The sequence below is a fragment of the Dama dama genome, chromosome 4 (genome assembly GCF_033118175.1).
Source record: "Dama dama isolate Ldn47 chromosome 4, ASM3311817v1, whole genome shotgun sequence".
Taxonomy (NCBI): Eukaryota; Metazoa; Chordata; class Mammalia; order Artiodactyla; family Cervidae; genus Dama; species Dama dama.
In genome coordinates this window covers 37365502-37378234 of record NC_083684.1, presented here as the reverse complement: position 1 = coordinate 37378234, position 12733 = coordinate 37365502, and positions in this window count along the sequence as shown.

Here is a 12733-nt window from a genome sequence, read left to right as displayed (position 1 = left end):
AAATTCCCATTCAAGATTCAAGAGGTCCCATTAACCTATCTTTAATCACTGATTATGTATTTTCTATAAGATGGGCCAGTCTGAATATTTTTACTGCTTACTACTGAATATGTTTAATATCTTGCCTCTGGGACAGGTAACTGAGTGTATGGTCACCAACAGAATAAAGAGATTTGAAGGAAGTAAAGTATAAGGTACTGGACGAAGGTATTTTAAATCTACTATCATTGAAGCACTCATTATAGAAGAATGGTAGTTTATGCATTCTTTCATAGCCTCAATGTAAAACTGATCTTCAGTGATCATCTTTCTAGTTCTACCTAACTGGAATCAGCCAATTTGCTTTTCTGAATTTTCACAGGAGATTGCTTAGAATTCAGACACTGCTTGTCAGATCCCATCTCCTTAGTCCTCCCTTGATTTCAGGAACTTAAACTATTCAGATTCTTAAGTTGATTAAAAAAAAAAAAGGAGAGATACTTGGCGTATGTATTTATTTCATAAGTATGTATGTACTTTAAGTATGCATTTCAGCCTTACATAGGGGAAGATAATAAGTCATTTTAAAAAGAGGGGTTATTTTTTCTAACTTTCTTAAATAATGGATAAAACTTAACTATTAATGTAACTTTGATTACATTATCAACCACCCAAACATTTAAAGACCTTCAAAATGGATTATGAGCCACATCTACTGTTTTTCAGACACAGTTATAAGATTATTAACCCTCCTTTTTTCACCCCCATGTATTTTATTTGTCCAAGTCTGAATTTTCAGCAAAAACATTATTCTGGCTTTACTCCTTGCTTTGCTTACTTTTTCAAAGAGCAATATGGTTAGAAGCTTGAAATGGGATCACATAAAAGAAAACTTGTCTCAACTATATATTGTTGTTGTTGTTGGTCAGTCGCCCAGTCATTCATGTCTGGCTCTTTGTGACCACTGAATTACAGCACACCAGGCCTCCCTGTCCGTCACCATCTCCCAAAGTTTGCCCAAGTTCATGTTCATTGCGTTAGTGATGCCATCCAGCCATCTCACCCTCTGAAGCTATATATTATCTGTGTAAAATTAGACAAGTTAAAGTAATGTCTTAAACCAAGTATACTCATCCATAAAGCGGAGATGACAGCAGCCTTCCTTCATAGTACTGATAGGATTAGGTGATGTTCATAAAGCACTTAATCCAAAATTTAGTATATAATAATAAAGGTAAACATTTAATTAGCCTTTGTCACATTCCATACACTGTACTAAATGCTTGCCATGTGTTAAAGAAAAATGTACTCCACATAAGAATCTCTTTTTAAATATGAAGAAACTTTAAGCATATAGAAGTTAAATGACTTGCCCAAAGTAATAATGAGAATAACTGGCAGAACTGGGGTTCAAATCCAAAGACTGTGGCTCCAGATTCTGGTTTTTATCTCCATATATGCTACTGATACCAACAGAGTCACCTCTAGATATTACAGTCATTGAGTCTTTATATTTTTCCTTCAAACATCTCCAACAGCACTCTTCCTGTTATAGTTATTTCATTTTATAAACATATTTCTTAATTAAAAACATCAACTTTTGGACTATGGCTACATCTTAACTGCATTTTCTGTGGTCCCTGAACAGAGTCCTATATATGATGATTTATTGATAAATATTATAAATAAATGACTATATACATGATATAGCTTGTAGTCTACAATTTATAAATCTATAAATTTGTACCACATAGTAATTTGTTGAGCATAGCCCATGTGTGAAAACTATGTCATGTGTCATGCGTTGGACTATGAAAAATCCTATAGGTGCATTGATCAAATGAATTATCTCTGAGTTATAATGCTATAAGCCACCAGGAAGAGCTGGATTGTGCCCAAGTGGAATGGCAAAGGCATCTTTCATCCAGGGTAATATTTATGACTAGTACCATGTAACCTGGAAAAGAGGCTTACAGAGGTTATGTTACTGTCTAATGTGTATTAAAGGACGCAGCCATAATTTGAACTCAGGTCTCTGCATCCTTTTGTATGTTTCACATGGAAAACTATGCTACCAAATTTCAAACCTTAGATGAGCCTCACATTAAACTGAGTTTGAAATAGTCCCGTGTGTGTGTGTTACTCAGTCAGGTCCAACTCTTTGCTATCCCATGGACAGTAGACAGGAAATAGTGCTAGAAGCACATTTAATTTACATAGTTATATCAAACAAAATACTCTAGTTGACTTAAAGTTATTTTATTTTGCATTGGGGTTTGCTTTTGTAATGTGTATTTTGTTGTTTTGCTATACATGAAAGGTACACAGCCATGGGATCCAAGGAAGAGTTCTTTTTAACATATAACTTAAACATAAGCAGTACACACCTAGGCGCCTACAGAGAGCATCTCTACAAGGAACAAATAATTCTGCTAGATAAATGCACCGAGAGACAGCTAATGATTTCATTGTTTCTGGTTCTTTCTTCTCTTTTGTATCCTTTATTTCTTCTCTTGGTTAAGTAAATTGGCCTACTTGCTCAACACAGACATGGCCACATTCAGCGTCTGGCAGCATAATAATTCCTTTAGCCTTTTCTTAAGTTCTTACAATTACTTAGCAAGATGCTTTGTAATTAATTCACTTCCTCCCTCCTTCTACTTGACCTTTTCTTTCCCAAGAGTTAATACACATTTACTACTTAGTAAGTGGACTCATAATTCACCCCTACACCTAAACCCACCTGCAAATAGAGCACTTCTTTCCCTAGATAAAAGCACTTCAAATATTATTTTGCACAAACTTTAATCATGTGGTGCAGGGAACTGACTGCCTTTAAACTTTTTTAGAGTTTCCTAAATAGATTTAAACATATCTTTTGTCAACTATCTTTTAAAAGTGAAACATAGGCATGTTTTTCTGTTTGCGCCCTTTTACGTTAGATACTGTGTTAAGCATCTCACTCATGTAATGCCAACTCACCTTTGAAAATACTGTGAAATTCTGACTATTGTGCCCTTTTTTTTTTACAGATGAAAGTGAGAGAAGTTATGTCACCAACCTAGTAGACCAGGCACTGTAGGAACCTCACCCATATTTACATGACATGGTTCCAGTAGATGCTTATGGGGTCCCAATGCAACTCCCCACCTTTGAGCTTTTTCTCACCTGTTCATTGTTTAGACCAGAAGTGCCAGGGAGTTAACAGTCTCAGACAATAACAGATGGAAGTTGGAAGCATAAATCTAGCTTCTTTGCCCTTCTGGTGGAGAACAGTGAAGCGTGATCCTCACCGTTTCTTGGTTTCCCCATGAAAATGAAATGAGTCCCATTTGCACATAACTCTAACCTGTTGTATAATGCATACTTAGTTGAATCCTTATGCTTCCCAGTCTCTCTTGCTCACTCCCCTACTGGTACTTCCTGGAATCTCCTTTTCTCAAATCCTATCTCAGTGTCTGCTTTCAGTAGAGCCCAACCTAAAAGCACTAAAACGCAAAACCCAGATATACATCCAGGTCTGTCTGCCTGCCCGCCTTAACAACCTCTGTGGTTCTCCAGGGAACATTTAGGATGTGTTCTGGTAATTCTCCCCCTGGCACAGAACTGGCACTGACAATGTTCTGATGTGGTGCTGACAGCATTTAATGTTCCTTTTTAAATTTGATTCTGCCAGATTCTTGTCCTCGACAATTAAAAAAATTTTTTTTTCCAATAAGCATAAAGGTCTTCCTTTGAAGCTATAAAAGGGACATATATCTGGTTCCCAATTTCTTGCTTCCTTAGGTAACCTCTGTGGAGAGGCACTCCGATAAGTGCCCATGCAGCCTTAGTTGTTCTCTGCTGTGCCCTGAAGCCTCTAACACAGGAGGAAATGGTCCTGCTGACCCATTCAAATAAGCACTGAGCCAGCAGCAATGAAACTTTGCTAACATTGCCATGGGAACATTTACTGGGAGCCAGTGTTGCTTTTGAACTCTATGAGTTTGATGGCAAAATATAGATACGTGGGCATGCAGAGATAGAAATAAAGAAACAGAGAGAGAAATAGGGTGTTTTGTTTTCTTTCAGTCACTCAGAACTGAGGAGCTGTTCTCACAGGTTTCAGGTAATAATTTAAAACATCTTCAGAATTTATTTAAAATAGATAATTTTAAGGACAACAGATAATAAAAATATATCTGAAGAATATGTTTATCCTAACTGTATGTTTCTCAACAGCTAATGTATATGAGCCATAGTGGTAAACTTGGGACAGATAATATACAAATGAGTGAAAGAGACAGAACAAAACTGTAGAGTGAGTTTGAGTCTCCAGATGGAGCATGGGGAACATGCTTCCTTCCCTGTTTGCTTGGGAACAGGCTGTGGAAGAAGAAAGAAATATGATGTGAGGATCCCACGTAAGAGATGATGAGCCTGTAGAGGGCAATGGGACACTCTTGGCCTCACTTCCAAAGAGACTGAGAGAGGAAGTACAGGGTAATGATTGATAGGATGGATTTGAAGACAGTTAAGTTCAAATTCAAATTTTGGCGGTGTCATTTATATACAATCTATATAGCCTTAATAAAATTTGCTGTCCTCTCTGCATTCACTTATTTGCAAAGTAGAAACAATACTACCAATCTTACAAATGAAATGTACTAAAAAAAAAAAGTAATTTATAAAACCTTTTCTTCAATCTGTTTCCAATAGAGAATCAGACTCATCCATTACTCAAGCTATGATGAAAATGATTAATCCTAATAGTAATAGTTAATAATTTTAATTCATAATATACTTTCATTTAGACTAGAGAAAATATTCTGTGTGAAAATAACACAGAATTAATCAGAGAGGTAATAATATTACAATTTTACAGAGCATATGCTCAAAGATCTCAAAAGTGTTAAAATGTTCTCAACAAATTCATACCAACTAGTAAATTAGAAAATAAACTGGTAGGTATAAGAGCTGATGCATGAAATTTTTAGTTAATAGTGACTCTAAGCAAAAAAAAAAAAAAAGAAAAGTCAAAACTAAATAAGGTATACTTGGCCTGCTTCATTCAAGGGATGACCAATAAGTTTGGTATGGCTTTACTTTGAAGGACATTTGGTCGTGCCCAAAATATGCATAAGACATTTGGTCCATAAGACACCTGATCAATAAAAAGTTCAGTTCACATCAACAGGCAGTTGAAATTGGGCCCTATCCAAAAAGTACATGAGCACATTTAGTCCCTGCCAAGTAGTTTTGGATAGGACAATCAAGGACCTTTTGGTGTGGACCATATGTCTCCATGGATCCTTTTTGGACAGGACCAAATGTCTGCTAAAACCAGCAAGTTCTGCTAGAGAAGGGATAGGCTACCCACTCCAGTATTCTTGGGCTCCCTTATGGCTCAGCTGGTAAAGAATCCGCCTGTAATGAGGAAGAACTTGGTTCAATGCCTGGGTTGGGAAGATCCCCTGGAGAAGGGAAAGGCTACCCAGTCCAGTATCCTGGCCTGGAGAACTCCATGGACTGTATAATGAATAGTATTGTAATAAATTTGTTAAATACAGAAAATCCACTGTAATATTCTTTGGCTGAGAAAAATCCTAGGTAATTAGACCTTTAAATATTTACCAATTTTTATTAGCAATTGTATAAACATACCAAATAATTCATTATTTCATTATTCATAATGTCTTTAGTTAATCATTTTTTTTTCCATTTAAATTTAAATTTCATGGGAGATAGTGTGCAGTAGATTAGTCCTTGGTCTTGATGTTACTTGTGTTCATGAGGGTAAAAGGAAGATATTTTTAGGAAAAAAAAAAAAGGTACCTTTATGGCCCTGTATTTAAATGATTACAACTTGAAAATCTTCAATATAGGAGAGATAAATATATTGTAATGATTAAACTGCATGTTTCCTCCAACATAAGATTCAGGAAGAAGAAGATAAATTTTAAGCGACAGATTTCAATTCATAATATTAAAAACAACACCCTTTAGGCATGTGTGTGTGCGTGTGGGTACAGGCACACCAGAAAATGGAATACGCTACATCAGATGCTGTAGTTCAGTGAGACAGTTTTATGCATAGAACGATCACTCAATGGATTAAGTCTGCTATAAACAGGCTTTTAAAGTCCATCCAGTGTAGCATGACAAGACAACCATCACAAACTCATCCAGTTCAAAAGCTTCGGCCCCAGGAAATGTAGTAGTATACCTGTATATGATGCTAGAAAGAAAAGTCCATCCACACAGGTAAGTCAACACCTATTTATTAGGCACTGACTGTACCCTGGCACTGAGGCATCAGAGATGAGGAAAGTTCCCTCTTCTCTGCAATGAGATGATAATCAATGAGGTCACTATATGGGAGAGGAGTGATGATTAACAAAGCAAGAAGAAATAAATTTGAGTCCCAGTCCATCATTTAGTAATATGTGATCCTGACCATTTTTTTTTTTTTTGGTTCTCAAATCTTCAGGTTTGCCAAAAGAAAGAATGAAAAAACATTCACAGAGGCTATGCAACCGAGCAGATGCGTAGACCGCTCTGTGTCTAAATTTGCATGTCTGATAAAGTTCCAGGCTGAGTGTTGAAATAGCACCATTTAGAGAGAAATAGTGCATTCTATGCTTCATTAGTCAGACAACCTAAAATCATTACACATTAGCTAGAAAGAAACCAAGTATTTCCACAGGACCTCCGACTCTGCGTATCTCACGGATTACTATGCATTAGCTCACCAGCCAGAAGTACAGTGTGTCTAAGGCTAACACAGAAAATAGCAGATTATTTATCTTAAAGTTTACTTGTGGAAATATACATGTACTGAGCTAGGTTTTTCTGACTATGTAGTTTATTTGACAAACACATAAACAAACGAAAATCCTAAAGTAAGTGTAGTTTAATCAGAAACAACATAAAGTGTTAACAGATTACATCCAATTTCTGTCCATTACTTAATTATAGAATGCTAGGAAAATTACTTGACCTCTCCTATAATCAGCTTCTTTATCTTAAAATTGGGGATCATTCCCCTTCCTCATTAAATTATTATAAATATTAAATATACTAAGAGAGTATATATTAAATATACTCTCAAGTATATATATGTGTGTACATATATATTATATATACATATTTATTAGCATTACCATAGTATCTGGCACATAATAGGCACTCATATAAGTTTTGAATGAATGAATAATGTACTGCAGATTGTAATCATGCCATCATTCAATTCTTACATCCAACAAGCAGTTTTGAGTTTGGAATACAGGCAGAGGAGTATTTAATCTACTGATTGCTTTCTTATTCCAGAGGAATTAGTCATTTCTATGTCATTAGGCTAGAGATTCAACTTGGAAACACATTAAGGATAAACATACTTCAGTAGATAAAACAGCATATTAATTTTTATTTGAAAAACTAAGGCATTTTTAGGTTTGGTAACTAAGGTCATAGAACAGTAGTACTGGGGGACAAATCTTGCTACCACCTTCTTTACATAGATAAAGAAGCAAGGGAAAGGAAGTTTAGGTGTCCTACCTGAGTTTTACATGGATGGAGAGAATGTCTTGGACATAAAGACAAAGATGATATTACTAAGTTAAAGATTGTGTCAAATGCAAGGTAAAATATCTCAGGAATATCATCTCTAGCTGTTCTGATAAACAGAAATGGAAAACTCTTGTGTAAACAAGAACATTGTGCATTTGAGATTGTAGAGAACCCACTTTCTATTTTACTTTAAATATAAACCATAAATGCTCCTAGAAAAAAAAATAGTTTTGGTGAGAAGTATATAGAATCTGTAAACTGGCTGAATTCTAATTATGCATCAAGTATATTCTTAAATAATTTCCATACACTATGTCATTTAGTTTCCCTTATAGTTCAATGATATAAGAATTATCATTGCCATTTTACTAAAAAAGGAAATAATTTAACAAAATGAAAATCTGACATTTAAAAAATAATATGTCTAAGATTATATTGTTCAAAATACAGTACTGGGATTCGAACCAGGAAAGTCTGACTCTGAACCCTACAGACCTTTTATTTTTATTGAAAAGGCTATATGCCTCCCAGCATGTATTTGAAATCAGTGGCCTCTGACCCAGAAAGGAATTTAAATATAGGATTTTGTGTTGTTTTTAAAGCAGCTTTATGCTAATACAAGTCATAGAGGAAGGAGAAACTTGAACACATGACACATTGTCAAGGAAACTTCATTGATATGCCAAGTGTCACAGAGTCCAGGGACATAAAATCACTTGTCTGTGGACATAATTATTTTCTTGATCAGTTTACATGGTGAGGAGGAGATATCAGATACTCCAGAATCTTATAAAGGCAAATCATGGAGTGAACAGGAAGTTTTCAGAGCTTAATTTGAATGTTCAGGGATTTAATGCATTCTCCACCCTGAGAAATTAGACACTGTTAATTTGAATTTTCTTCTGAAATTCTAAAGAAAACTGCTTTGAGACATTTAACTTCAAAACTTCTATGGAGCTCCAAGGCAGCCTTCAACTCAAAATTAAAAAAGAATAAGGTTCTTGCTAGAAGAGGTTCAGGCAGGCATGAAAGTATCTTTTAAAACCTAAGGAATAAATGTATACAATGACTTAGATACTAGATGTCAGGTACCATTCACCTGGAAGTAGCAACAACATGGGCAGTAAAACCTATGGGACAATCTAAGTAACTTCATTTAGGTTTACTTTCCTATTGGCTATAGGCAGTGGAAATTGAGAAATTCTGTCTCTAGTGCATTGACTACAATGAGCTTTTGGACATGTTTTGTTGGTTCATTTTAAATATTCTTCCCTAGAGATAAATTAAGAGATTTCTTTCATTGCATGACGTTAACATTAATACCCACTGTGATTCTGATGGTAGCATTCCATATCAGGGAATTTTCAAAAACATTATGTAACCACCTGCAATTACAAAAACTCTTTCTGTTCTGTCTCTGTGTAGACCTTTGAACTTCTCTTTAACAAGCTGATATGCTCCTCTCCCTCAAGTATATCATGTCTCACACCCTTGATTTTAGAGTGACATTTTTTTCAGTCAATATTTAGGTTCAGTTCAGTTCAGTTTAGTCGCTCAGTCGTGTCTGACTCTTTGGGACCCCATGAACTGCAGCACGCCAGGCCTCCCTGTCCATCACCAGCTCCCAGAGTTTACTCAAACTCATGCCCCTTGAGTCAGTGATGCCATCCAACCATCTCATTCTCTGCTGTCCCCTTCTCGTCCAAGCTTCCATCTTTCCCAGCATCAGAGTCTTTTCAAATGAGTCAGCTTTTCACATCAGGTGGCCAAAGTATTGGAATTTCAGCTTCAACATCAGTCCTTCCTATGAATACTCAGGACTGATTTCCTTTAGGATAGAGTGGTTGATTCTCCTTGCAGTCCAAGGGACTCTCAAGAGTCTTCTCCAACACCACAGTTCAAAAGCATCAGTGCTTTGGTGCTCAGAATTCTTTATAGTCCAACTGTCACATCCATACAAGACTACTGGAAAAACCACAGCCTTGACTAGATGGACCTTTGTTGGCAAAGTAATGTCTCTGCTTTTTAGTATGCTGTCTAGGTTGGTCATAACATTTCTTCCAAGGAGTAAGCGTCTTTTAATTTCATGGCTGCAATCACCATCTGCAGTGATTTTGGAGCAAAAAAAAAAAAAAGTCTGACACTGTTTCCACTGTTTCCCCATCTATTTGCCATGAAGATTTGAGACCAGATGCCATGATCTTAGTTTTCTGAATGTTGAGATTTAAGCCAACTTTTTCACTCTCTTCTTTCACTTTGATCAAGAGGCTCTTCAGTTCTTCTTGGTTTTCTCCCATAAGGGTGGTGTCATCTGCATATCTGAGGTTATTGATATTTCTCCCGGCAATCTTGATTCTAGCTTGTGCTTCCTCCAGCCCAGTGTTTCTCATGATGTACTTTGCATATAAATTAAATAAGCAGGGTGACAATATACAGCCTTGACATACTCCTTTCCTATTTGAAACCAGTTTGTTGTTCCATGTCCAGTTCTAACTATTGCTTCCTGACCTGCATACCGATTTCTCAAGAGGCAGGATAGGTGGTCTGGTATGCCCATCTCTTTCAGAATTTTCCAATTTATTGTGATCCACACAGTCAAAGGCTTGGGCATAGTCAATAAAGCAGAAATAGATGTTTCTCTGGAACTCTCTTGCTTTTTCGATGATCCAGGGGATGTTGTCAATTTGATCTCTGATTCCTCTGCCTTTTCTAAAACCATCTTGAACATCTGGAATTTCACAGTTCACGTATTGCTGAAGACTGGCTTGGAGAATTTCAAGCATTAACTTACTAGCATGTGAGATGAGTGCAATTGTGTGGTAGCTTGAGTATTCTTTTGCATTGCCATTCTTTGGGATTGGAATGAAAACTGACCTTTTCCAGTCCTGTGGCCACTGCTGAGTTTTCCAAACTTGCTGGCATATTGAGTGCAGCACTTTCACAGCGTCATCTTTCAGGATTTGAAATAGCTCAACTGGAATTCCATCACCTCCACTAGCTTTGTTCGTAGTGATGCTTCCTAAGGCCCACTTGACGTCACATTCCAGGATGTTCCACTCACCTGATGGCTCTAGGTGAGTGATCACACCATTGTGATTATCTGTGTCATGAAGATCTTTTTTTTTTAACAGTTCTTCTATGTATTCTTGCTACCTCTTCTTAATATCTTCTGCTTCTGTTAGGTCTGTATCTTTTCTGTTCTTTATTGACCCCATCTTTGCATTAAATGTTCCCTTGGTGTCTCTAATTTTCTTGAAAAGAGCTCTATGGGCTTCTCTGGTGGCTTGGATGGTAAAGCATCTGTCTGCAATGCAGGAGACCTGAGTTCGATCCCTGGGTTGGGAAGATCCCCTGGAGAAGGAAATGGCAACCCACTCCAGCATTCTTGCCTGGAAAATCCCATGGTCTAGTCTTTCCCATTCTATTGTTTTCCTCTTTCTTTGCACTGATCACTGAGGAAGGCTTTCTTATCTCTTCTTGCTATTCTTTGGAACTCTGCATTCAAATGGGTATATCTTTCCTTTTCTCCTTTGCCTTTTGCTTCTGTTCTATTCACAGCTATTTATAAGGCCTCCTCAGACAGCCATTTTGCTTTTTTGCCTTTCTTTTTCTTGGGGATGGTCTTGATCCCTGTCTCCTGTACGATGTCATGAACCTCTGTCCATTGTTCATCAGGCACACTGTCTATCAGATCTAGTCCCTTAAATAGATTTCTCACTTCTACTATATAATCATAAGGGATTTGATTTAGGTCATACCTGAATGTTCTAGTGGTTTTCCCTACTTTCTTCAATTTCAGTTTGAATTTGCCAATAAGGAGTTCATCATCTGAGTCACAGTCAGCTCCTGGTCTTGTTTTTGCTGACTATATAGAACTTCTCCATCTTTGGCTGCAAGGAATATAATCAGTCTGATTTGGTGTTGACCATTTGGTGATGTCCATGTGTAGAGTCTTCTCTTGTGTTGTTGGAAGAACGTGTTTGCTATGACCAGTATTTAAGTTAAGTGACCTCAATTCCTCATTTCCCCTTAGGCAACTAATTTAAGCTTACATTCAATTACAATGCTTAATGATTTTCCAAGAACACGAACTTTTGCTTGCCCCTATTAGCCACTGTACACAAATAGAAAGGTCTGTAATACAGTCTTCATTATTCCTGTGTTTTTGCAATATAACACCTGTAGCCTCCCAAAACTTCTCTATAACTGTGCTTTTACCTCTCGTTTTGCACTCTGTTTCTCTAAACACTAGTGTTTTTGTTGTTTAGACCCTAAGTCATATCTGACTCTTTGCAAAGCCATGGACTGCAGCCCGCCAGGCTCCTTTGTCATGGAATTTCCCATGCAAGAATACTGGAGTGGGTTGCCATTTCCTTACCCAGGAGATCTCTTGTGACCCAGGGATTAAATGTGTGTTTATGCACTGGCTGGCGATTCCTTACCAGCGGGCCTTGTGGTGAGCCCAAAATCTAGTATAGTCTCTAAATTTTTAAGACATGAGACAAGAACTCTAATTCTAGGATTATTTTTCAAGAGGCCTATTTCCCCATTTTTTAGTGACTGATTTTATCTTATTATGATTTTATTTTCATCATCTTTCTCAGCTAATATATCTTTAGACATCTTGTTTAACTATTTCACATCCATCTCAGTGAATATTAAAACAAAGTTAAAAGCAAAGGAAAATCCTCTCTTGTGGGCAGCATAAAATTAGAAAAGTTTGGCAGATAGCACAGTTTTAATCTCTTTATAGAATGTGTTTCATAGTGCTCATTGCACAATTGTGCATGCAAAATCTCAAAGCGCAGAGCAAATATATCAGCAATAATTTCATGGAAGCAAGCTCTGCCTAATATGTGCAGAGCCTTACATTACTTTATCAAACTGTCTCTTTGTAATTAGTCTGTCTGCAATGCCTGGTATATAAATTAAGCATCTAATTTATCTTGACTGGCCTCCAGATCACTTGATCAGTCCATTCTGCCTCTGTGGCACTTTAGTGAATGCCAAGTGCAGAGAAGGACCCTCAGGAAGCAGAAGTGTGTAAAAGCTGAAACTCCCTGAGAGGTCAGAGGCAGTTTTCAAATTTACTCATCACTGACATCCGAGTGGAATGTATGCCATCCCTTCCAAAGACGGTGATCTTCATAAGGGGCGTTATTGATGTCCCTGTCCCTGGTGGCAGGTTACTTTGTATCATGGCTGG